General features: G+C 31.2%; 1 long non-coding RNA gene across 1 annotated transcript; it reads left to right on the forward strand.

The window, feature by feature from the left end:
* Positions 1 to 1,688: 1,688 nt before the first annotated feature.
* LOC143076534 (uncharacterized) lies at positions 1,689 to 6,851 on the forward strand. The gene is made up of 4 exons (XR_012978688.1): positions 1,689 to 1,757; positions 4,063 to 4,219; positions 4,831 to 4,908; positions 6,234 to 6,851. It is a non-coding gene; the product is annotated as an uncharacterized LOC143076534 (long non-coding RNA).
* The last annotated feature ends 3,420 nt before the right edge of the window (positions 6,852 to 10,271 follow it).

Here is a 10,271-nt window from a genome sequence, read left to right on the forward strand (position 1 = left end):
TCTGGGTACGTATTTGTCTCTTTGTTTTTCTTATTTTGACTGACACTACTTTATCCCATTATTTCTGCAACAAAATAAATTTAAATAAAACTCAGATGAGTGATACAAGGAGAGAAAGTGTTGCGACCAAAGAGTGCGGGTAGTGTTTTCCAACTCCGATATATTATTTATTTATGTAGTTCATAGTGGGGGAACCTCACTCCCCTGATACGCGAAAAGGGGGATTCGAAGATCTAGTGAAAAGAAGGTAGATCAGGACACACGTGCAAGAAATAGCGAGCTAGAACAGCACAGACTGATAGTAGACACACAAACAACGAAATATAAAGATAAATAAAGTAACTAGACACGCAAAACGAAAGAGGGGCGAGGTTAAGGACTGAGCAGTTGCTATAATCATGTGTATCAACTCCAATATACTGAGACAAAATTAATGTCCGCATGCAAAAAATAATTGGAATCAAAACGGACAACCACAAATATCAGAGAGCGGAGCTGGTTTTTTTAGAGAAAATTTATCCATACACTAAGAAAAACGCATATTGTCGGAATAATGGGCTGTCGGAGTAAGGCAGCAACCATTTGATTTTCTGGGGGGGGCTATGGTTTTTTTTTCTGTACAAACTTTTTTTTTCGCCTGCGGCGAAAAACAATCTATTTTTTTTCGCGACAAGTCGAAAACAATTTCTTTCTTTCAATTTTAGCATAACATATAGTGGCAGCTGAGGGTGAAACAAACAATTTTTTTTTCTCAGAATCAAAAACAAATTATTTTTTTCTCCAAAAACTGGAAACAAACTTTTTTTTCCAAAAAAAAACCATAGCCCCCCCCCCCCCCCCCCCCCCAGAAAATCAAATGGTTGCTGCCTAATGGGTTGTCGTAATAATGGGCTGTTGGAGTAATGGGCTGTCAGAATAGTGTGTTGTCGGAGTATTGGGCTGTCGGAATAATGGTTGTCAGACTAATGGGATGTCACCATTTTTTTTTTAACCCTCCCCCTTTTTTCCAATATCCGTTATTTTTTCGTTTTCTATTTTAAAATTCACTCTCTTTAGTAATATATCCGTGACCGCTGTGGACAGTAAACTTGGAATTGATAGTAAATAGCAAAACCAAGTAATTTGTAGTGTATTTATGTTCTAAAGACACGTACAGTCAGACGCGAAAAAAATAAATAATAGAAAACGAAAATATAACAGATTTTGGAAAAAAGGGTAGGGTAAAAAAAATGTCCTGTACCCAAGTACCTATGCTCACTATTAAAGCAATAATTTGACAAATATATATTAAGGGTTATACTAATATGTGAATATTATGAGTCCAGGTAACTCGATCAACTTGATTTGTACGTATGAAAAATTATATTTATTATCTGGTCATGTCCCGCGTTTTTTTGTAATGTTGTTATAATAACAGTGTAAGTTAAGACCAAAAAGTAGACCAGGAAAAAACTTTATTATCTTTACTAGTTAATTTCTGGAGATCATGTGTCTGTCATTTATTCTGTTATTCACATCCTTTAAACAATTATATTATATACGCATCATATCAATCTATCAATTAGGATACATTATTTTATTTGGCTTAATAACATATTATTGGTATTTAGTGCGACCGTGCACCTTTCGGTTGTCTCGAGTGTTTTCTATTACAGCAATGTTTAAGTCGTCATGTTGCTTATTCGGGTTATCATGTTGCGGGATTTTCAAATCCCAAAAGAAGAACACACTTCAAATTCAACATGAATTTCGATTTGGTAACCGCATTACTTTAATATAGATCATTATATATTACATAACCTTACACAATCAATTTACTTTTTATGATTAATCTGATATGCATGCCCAATTAATTATTCCCAAAACCTTATAAAAAGGAGGGGACATGGTCAAGGTGTCGTGCAAACCCAATTATTGTTTATTGTCACGGAATAATTACAAACTGTGCTATAGTTTTTAAGATTATTGGATAATTGACTTGTTCTATAGGTACATGTACCCTACTTACCCAGGTGACACTACGATTTGTACCCTTGATATTGGTATAAATTCAAATCACAGGCACTTGTTTCTATCCATTTGAAGACCCACTATTAACGTATATATATTTACCAGAAATAGTGGTTTTAAGCGGAGAGGTGAAAAAATTAGTTGGGTACCTTCTCGGGGCCCCTTCCAGTGGCGGATCCAGGTGGTGGTCCCACGGCGCACCGGACCACCCCCATGACGAACCTCATTTTTTTTTTAAAGTGTCTATTTTTTCAATAACTAGCTAATTAATAAATTAACACTTAAGATTAATCCTTTCATTTCACTAATTGGTTATGAATTACCTGGATACCTGGAGGTGTCACAATGATAGAATACGGATCAATGCGTTTCACCTGTATACATGTAATTAAATTGTCAAAACAGCTCGTCAATATGAAGATTAGTTGATTGTTGGTTGCTTAACGTCCAGTGGCAAATATTTCATGCATATTCAGGACGAGAACAAGTTCACAAAAAAATACAATAGGTAGGTGGATACGATAGAGGCCATCTGGGATGATGGTCGGGGGAATTTGGACTGCCACTGGAAAATGAGGGTATATTGGATAGGGACAGAAATTTTGCCTTGCAACAGGCCACCTACGGACCCCTCAAAGAGTTGTTGCAAGGGTTCTTAACGTGCAAAGAGCGTGGCACTCTCTTTACACGAGGCATCGGATTTAACGTCCCCCTTCTGACTGGACGTGACTGCGAACTTGATACATTCCGCACAGCCAAACGGACGCCCCACTTCGGCAAGCGTTTTACTGCAGGTCAGGAGAAGACCAAGTGACCATATTTTTATACCCCAGTCACCTTAGGGGTTTCAATATGAAGAAGTTGACTTTCCAAATATTTCTGTTATCTTAAAAATCATAGCTACCATGGGGGTGACGAGTTGCGAATGTAAGCGATCCAAGAGTGAGTTATCACTTTTAAAAACCTACCTGAGAACAACTATGGGGCAATCACGTTAAACGGACTTGCGTTGATGCATGTGCACTACAGTTTGGAACTTAACATAAAACAAATTATAGATATGAACTTTGCAAGGAAACACCCGTGATGCATGATGTTGAATGACCTGATAAACGACTCTTTGTTTAATTAGTAAATTTTGAACAATTTTACGTAGAACTATTTTTACCGATTCGGAACATTTTAGCTAAACTTTTTTTACAGCTTGCCTAATTCAGATGACAGTTGTATGTTGTGCTATTTTAGATTGCAAGATATTGTATAGAGTCTTAAATAAAAATCAGTTTTACATGTCTTTAAATTCCTTTACCTAGGAATATGTGCATTGCATGGTGTTGTCCAAATTCATGATCTTCCATAATGTCGAAGGTATTTTTTAACCTTTTTCATACCATTCAATATTCATTTGGGACCACCCCCAAATTTTTTTCTGGATCCGCCACTGCCTTCTCGAAAATATACGTTGATAGTGGGTCTTCCAATGGATAGAAACAAGTGCCTGTGATTCAAATGCTTATTGATATATTAAAAGAAGATGTGGTATGTCTATGATTGCCAATGAGACAGCTGTCCACAAGAGACCAAAATGACACAGACATTAACAACTATAGGTCACTGTACAGCCTTCAACAATGAGCATAGCCCATACCGCAAAGGCCCCGATATGACAATGTAAAACAATTCAAACGAGAAAACTAAGATACACATTGTACATGTTGTATATGAAGATTAATTAGATAATAAGGTAAACAATGTGGTATGTTTCCAAAATAAATGCTATCCGCTAAAGACCAACTGATGTTGATCCAATTACTAGCCAAACAAATGATACATACATGTACTGTTACCATACTTCCTTCATTTATATTATGATTATTGAGTATTTTTTTGGAAACATTTCAAACCTTTACATGCTGTTTATATACATGTTACTACAGTTCAGCGACTCAAGTTTAAAAGGCATTTATATAAAAGAATTTAAACTTAATATCATTTTGTATGAACATCATGCTGAATATTTACATTCTCTCAAAAAGTTTTTATTTTACTTAGCTAATAAAGAAGATGATGGATTCCCAAACAGAAATCTTGATGACAGTGAAAAAATTGAAGAATTGCACCAACTGTTACAGAGAATCGATTTCAAGCAGAAACAGCTGCTCAAAGATAAGGGAATACAACAGCCATCCATGTTCCTTCACATATGAAGGTATATATTGTATATATATATATATTGTCTACATTTTCTGAATTTATGATTTTAAAAATCTTTCAAAAGATAAAATGTACATTGTAAGTCATGTAATTCAAATAGAGACGTGCCATTGTCTTTGATAAAAGATAAGAGTTACATGTATGCCTTTTTAGTATTATCAGCTTATATACTTACTTAGCCTTGTTAAAATCTATAAATATACCTTATGTATATATTACATGTATGTTGAAATGTCTGTCAGAATATATACATGTGATCATAATGTTTCAAATAGCCAAACATTGTAAAATATATATATTTTATATATATATATAACTCGTCTAAACATCAACCCAACAATGTTAGATCTGTAAATTTGCTTTCGCAAATTTTTGGTTCTTCCCTCACCGGGATTCGAACCCATGCTACTGTGATATCGTGACACCAAATCGCCTGCACTGCAGCCGTCCCGCTAGACATATATATATATATTGAGTATTGGGAATCCTGTACACTCTTTCGGAATAGACCAAGTTTAACAAATATAATATGAATGTTTAAATTCAACTAATTATCTCCTGGCAATACACATTTATTTTAGGAACTTTTTATGTTTTATTTTGCAGTAAGCAGCTGTTTGTGATGCTTATAGGCATAAACAATCTAGTCTGGACATGTAAAACAGCAGCTGGTTCTATTTTGAAGTAAGCTATTTGATGATTACATTAATTTGACATGACCAGACCAAGTCTTGGGATAAATTAATAGTACTCATTGTTATGATTGTACTAGCTTTTTATTGTTTTATATATTTTATGGAAAATACTGTTAGTTGAGGCCTGCAAAAATTAATTTATAAGGAGATGAAGTGTGGTTGCCAATGAGAGTAGAGACATCTAACAAATAGCATGAATAGAGTCATGGAGGATTGAATTCATACTCATTTTTATTAGAGTGTTACAAACAATAGCAGGAAAAAAAAACAACAACAAAAATCAAAATAATTGTGTATTTAGTAGAATTAGCCAAATCAAACAATAACTGACTTAAATCTTGTTTGAAATTTTCACATTTCTATTGATTAAATATTATTTTATAGATCAAATAATAAATAGATAAAAGGGCAGTAATCCAGTCTCAGATTTTTGTTTTGGTTATATTGTATACAGCTGATTGTATTTTAATACTATTTACAAATACTTCTTATATGTCAAAAGAAAAAAAAATTGCTGTATCTGATATTGTGATTTATATGGAAATTGATAAAGACAACAAACTCAATAATGAGCTATTCCAATATCAATCTCCCTAGGGAAAAAAGGGGGTGCTACTTAATTTTAGACCTCCATAGTGCCCATAGACACATCAAACACTTGCCAAAATATAAGCCTGAACCCCTGAGGGGATCACACATCAAATTATAAAAGTTGTATATATTCTACACCGTGAATAAGACCAAACAATGATAGAAGGAGTTAGTTTTAAAATATAATTGAAAAACTAAACTGATACAAATCAATAATTTTTTTGATGCTGATAAATAAATCACAATGTGTAATAGTTGCAATAAATTGTTATGCCAGCCTACAATAGTAGAAGGGGTTTATGTTTAATGATCTATGCTTTTGTTTGTTTATTCTTTCATCTGTTCTGCTTTAGGTTCAAGTTTTGGTAAAAGTTTTTGGTCAGGATAGTTGTTAATGATGTTAACGACCAATCAACTTAAAAATAAATACACATGTGCCTTATGTTATGATCTTTCTAAGGATAAATTAATGGTTTGACCCCAATTTCATGGTCCACTGAAAATAGAAAATTTATCACAACTTCTAGCTATTCTTTATATAGAGTTATTCCACGAGATATTTTTGGGTCACTCATTAGAATATCTTTTTTAAAAATATATGATTTTGATTACAACTGCATTAAGATAGAATAATTGCATGCATAAAATTATTGCTTTTGTCACATATATATATCACTTGTCAATTTAATAAAATTAAACATTTTTTTTATTACTTTATTACAGAAGCTACAAAATAGAGCTAAGGTCCTTTAAGCCAAGAAACTGCCAGTGTCAGAAAAGGACAAACTTAGAAAGGCCATGCAAATTGATTTAATGTCAAGTTAGGACAGTGATTCTGTAGATAAACTCGCCTGATCACAACTGGGATTTGACTGTCACAAGATTTTAAATCTTACATGGATAAACTAAAGTCATTTACTAGACTGTAAATACTAGAGACAGCTGAATGCACAAGGCAAAGAGCTGAAGTCCAAGTAAATCAGAGAGGCCTTGTCACAAGAAATGTACAGAACTTGCATGGGTTTTTACTTAAGGGCATATGTCAAAAAATTGAGAGATATCAATAAAAATTTCTTTAAATTTTAATAAGGACCAATTCAAAGGTACACTTTTGGAATTTGCAAGAACAAAAATACCTTCATGTTTACTTTTGAATTATAGTTGACAGTTTTCAGTTTAAGGGGGGAACCCTTAAAATGAAGTGGTTTGGTTTATTGAATTTGATTATTTTTTAAAGTAAAAAAATGAATTACTGCTCTTTTATTTCAACATTTGCATTTTCTATTAAAATTATTTACAAGTGCAGCATATCGGTGACATCAGATTAAGTTATTGTGTTTGGTTAAGCTACATATTTCTTTTTACTTAAACTTTATGTTGCATTTTCTAATTAATTAAATGCTGAATAACAATTTGAGTGTGGCTCATTTCAGTGTCTTGTATTTGCTGTCAAGATTTTTCCTGTAAGATTTCACATTATTTATAATCCCTTGGTCAAAGGGAGATAACTTTTTGATTCTTCACATTAGATATTCTGCGAAGAGGATTATGTAAAATGTAAATAGTTGAAAATTAATTTTATGGTTCAATAAAATCAAAATAAGTTATTGCCATTCATTATAAATAAATTTCTATCAAAAATAAGGCTCAAAGAATTTTTTATTTTATTTATATGAATAATAACAAAGTACACACATCATGCACATGTTGACTTCATCAAATTTGTAAACAAAATATATTTATAAACATATAAACTTATTATTTTCTTTAATTGTCCAAGTACATTCAATATTGACAATTTTTTCCTTGACATTACATAATTTTGTTGATAAAAGTTTATTTGTGTGCTATTTTATTCAATTGTACATATTTGAAGTATTACATTACACCTTATTATTTTTATTCTTGCATACAGCATTTGGAATGAAATTTTAATCAATGTTCGAGCAGCAGGATTTTTTTTTGTCGAGCCTGCAACTTTTGTTGCAGAAAGCTCGACATAGGGATAGTGATCGGGCGGCGGCGTTAGCTAACATTTTTTAAAAGCTTAATATTTTAGAAGGTGGAAGACCTGGATGCTTCATACTTTTTATATAGATGCCTCATGTTACAAAGTTTCCGTCAGTCACATGTAAAATGTCCTTGACCTCATTTTCATGGTTCAGTGACCACTTGAAAAAAAAGTTCAGATTTTTTGTAATGTTGAATTCTCTCTTATTATAAGTAATAGAATAATTATATTTGGTATGTGCGTACCTTGCAAGGTCCTCATGCCTGTCAGATGGTTTTCATTTGACCTCATTTCATGGATCAGTGAACAAGGTTAAGTTTTGTGGTCAAGTCCATATCTCAGATACTATAAGCAATAGGGCTAGTATATTTGGTGTATGGAAAGACTGTAAGGTGTACATGTCCAACTGGCAGGTGTCATCTGACCTTGACCTCATTTTCATGGTTCAGTGGTTATAGTTAAGTTTTTGTGTTTTGGTCTGTTTTTCTCATACTTTATGCAATAAATCTACTATATTTGTTGTATGGAATGATTGTAAGGTGTACATGTCTAGCGAGCAGATGTCATCTGACCTTGACCTCATTTTCATGGTTGAGTGGTCAAAGTTAAGTTTTTGAGTTTTGGTCTTTTTATCTAATACTATATGCCATAGGTCAACTATATTTGGTGTATGGAAATATTTTATGATCTATATGTCAGTCGCGCAGGTTTTATTTGACCTCGACCTCATTTTCACGGTTCATTGCTCAGTGTTAAGTTCTTGTGTTTTGGTCTATTTTTTTAAAACTATAAGTAATAGGTCAACTATATTTGTTGTATGGAAGCATTGTTAGCTGTACATGTCTGCCTGGCATGGTTCATCTGACCTTGACCTCATTTTCATGGTTCATTTCTCTTTGTTTAGTTATCTTGGTTAATGTTAAGTTTATGTGACAGTTTTTAATAAAGCTTTATACTTAGGACTATCAACATAATATCAATGATAAGTAAAGAAGGCGAGACATTTCAGTGTGTGCACTCTTGTGTATTTACGAATTATGTTAATCATGTAAATAATGTTATGTTTTTTGTTTTTTGCTTTTTGAAGTTTTTAAAATTGACAAATAATGCTAGCAGGGGAGATTATTCATTAATATTTTTATGATGCCAAACTTAAAATTTAAAGGTGCCTATGTTTGCTATTTGTTATAACCAAATTGTTATGATTCTTAAATAATCTATACAAGTAAGCATGTTGATATGTCAATAACCATTATTTTATTAATTAGTTTGAATTTGATGAGGTTCTTTGATGTAGAACTTGACTTTTTTTTAAACAAAAGTGTTTTTTTTATTTGTTTTAAATGTTTTTAAAATTGTATAACAAACTTTTTGAGATTTTATTTTAATTTATCACCAAAACAACTCTAATTTGTCAGTATCTGAATAAAATTAATTTGTTAGATACTTTGTTTCTTTTATTGAAGTATATACAAAGGGAGATAACTCAAAAAAAAATTTTTTTATTATTCTGACCCGATTAGAAGTAATGAAAATAACTATGCCCTGAAAATAACTATGCCCTAGACAGGATGACAATAAGAAAATGCTAGAAATTGTTGTGTATGGTTATGTTTTGTCCAAAAGTTTTTGTTATCTCCTGTATTGTATATTGCTGCCATTGTCAAAATCCAAATCACACATAGAGATAGCCTTGTCCTATAGTTTATATCTGGTGTTTGTGTTTTTTGTATGTCTTAGATTCTAACTCTTCAAGTTCTTATATAAATTCAGATGCATTGCCATTTTAAACATATAGGTAAAGGCATATTTACAAAATGGTATTGAGCTTTGCAAATGAGTAACATGTATTCGTTGGATTATTGTTTAAGTTTCATCTTAAAAATACAGTCTTCAATGTTACTGACAAATTATACATTTGCACATTGCCATTTGAAACCACAAATATTATTCTACTGTAAATACACAGAGCAGCAATCCATGCCTTTCAAGTCTAATACTTTGTAAACATGGATCAGAAAAGTTGGAGGATCAATGTTATATGTACAGTAGCTACAAAGTTATCACCATTGAAAATTCCTGTTTTTCCTAATTTTTGTTTTTTTATTTAATTAGATATTTCCAAACCAGATATTTGGATTAAAGTAAAAACAAATCCCCAACATCCCTTTTCCAAAAAAAATAAATTTTAAAAGCAGAGGGAAAAATTCTGCCTTTTCTTTATTATTCATTTGCACTATTGTTTTGTAAGTAGTTAAACAGGATTATATTGACTTTAAATTGCATTAAATTTGATGGAAGTTCTAATTTAAATAAGTCATAAACAAGAAATTTATTTGAATTTACATGTAATTTAATTACATAATTAATCAAATTTAATTTATATTTAAAATTCTTTAAATTTGAAATTTATTGAAATTTAATTTATATTAAAAGATCTTTAAATCTCAAATTTATTCAAATTTAAATTATATCAAAACTTCTTTAAATTTAAAATTTATTCAAATTTAATTTATATTAAATATTCTTTAAATCTCAAATTTATTCAAATTTAATTTACATAAACATTTCTTTAAATTAGAAATTTATTCAAATTTAGTCTATACTTAAATTCTTTAAATTCGAAATTTATTTAGATTTAAAAATACCTTTAAACTAGGTTGAAATTTGGGAATTTATTTGCAATATTAAATTTAGTTTAAATCTATATTAAATTAGAAATTTTCCAGCAAAGTAAATGCATAATATTT

The sequence above is a fragment of the Mytilus galloprovincialis genome, chromosome 5 (assembly GCF_965363235.1).
Source record: "Mytilus galloprovincialis chromosome 5, xbMytGall1.hap1.1, whole genome shotgun sequence".
NCBI lineage: Eukaryota > Metazoa > Mollusca > Bivalvia > Mytilida > Mytilidae > Mytilus > Mytilus galloprovincialis.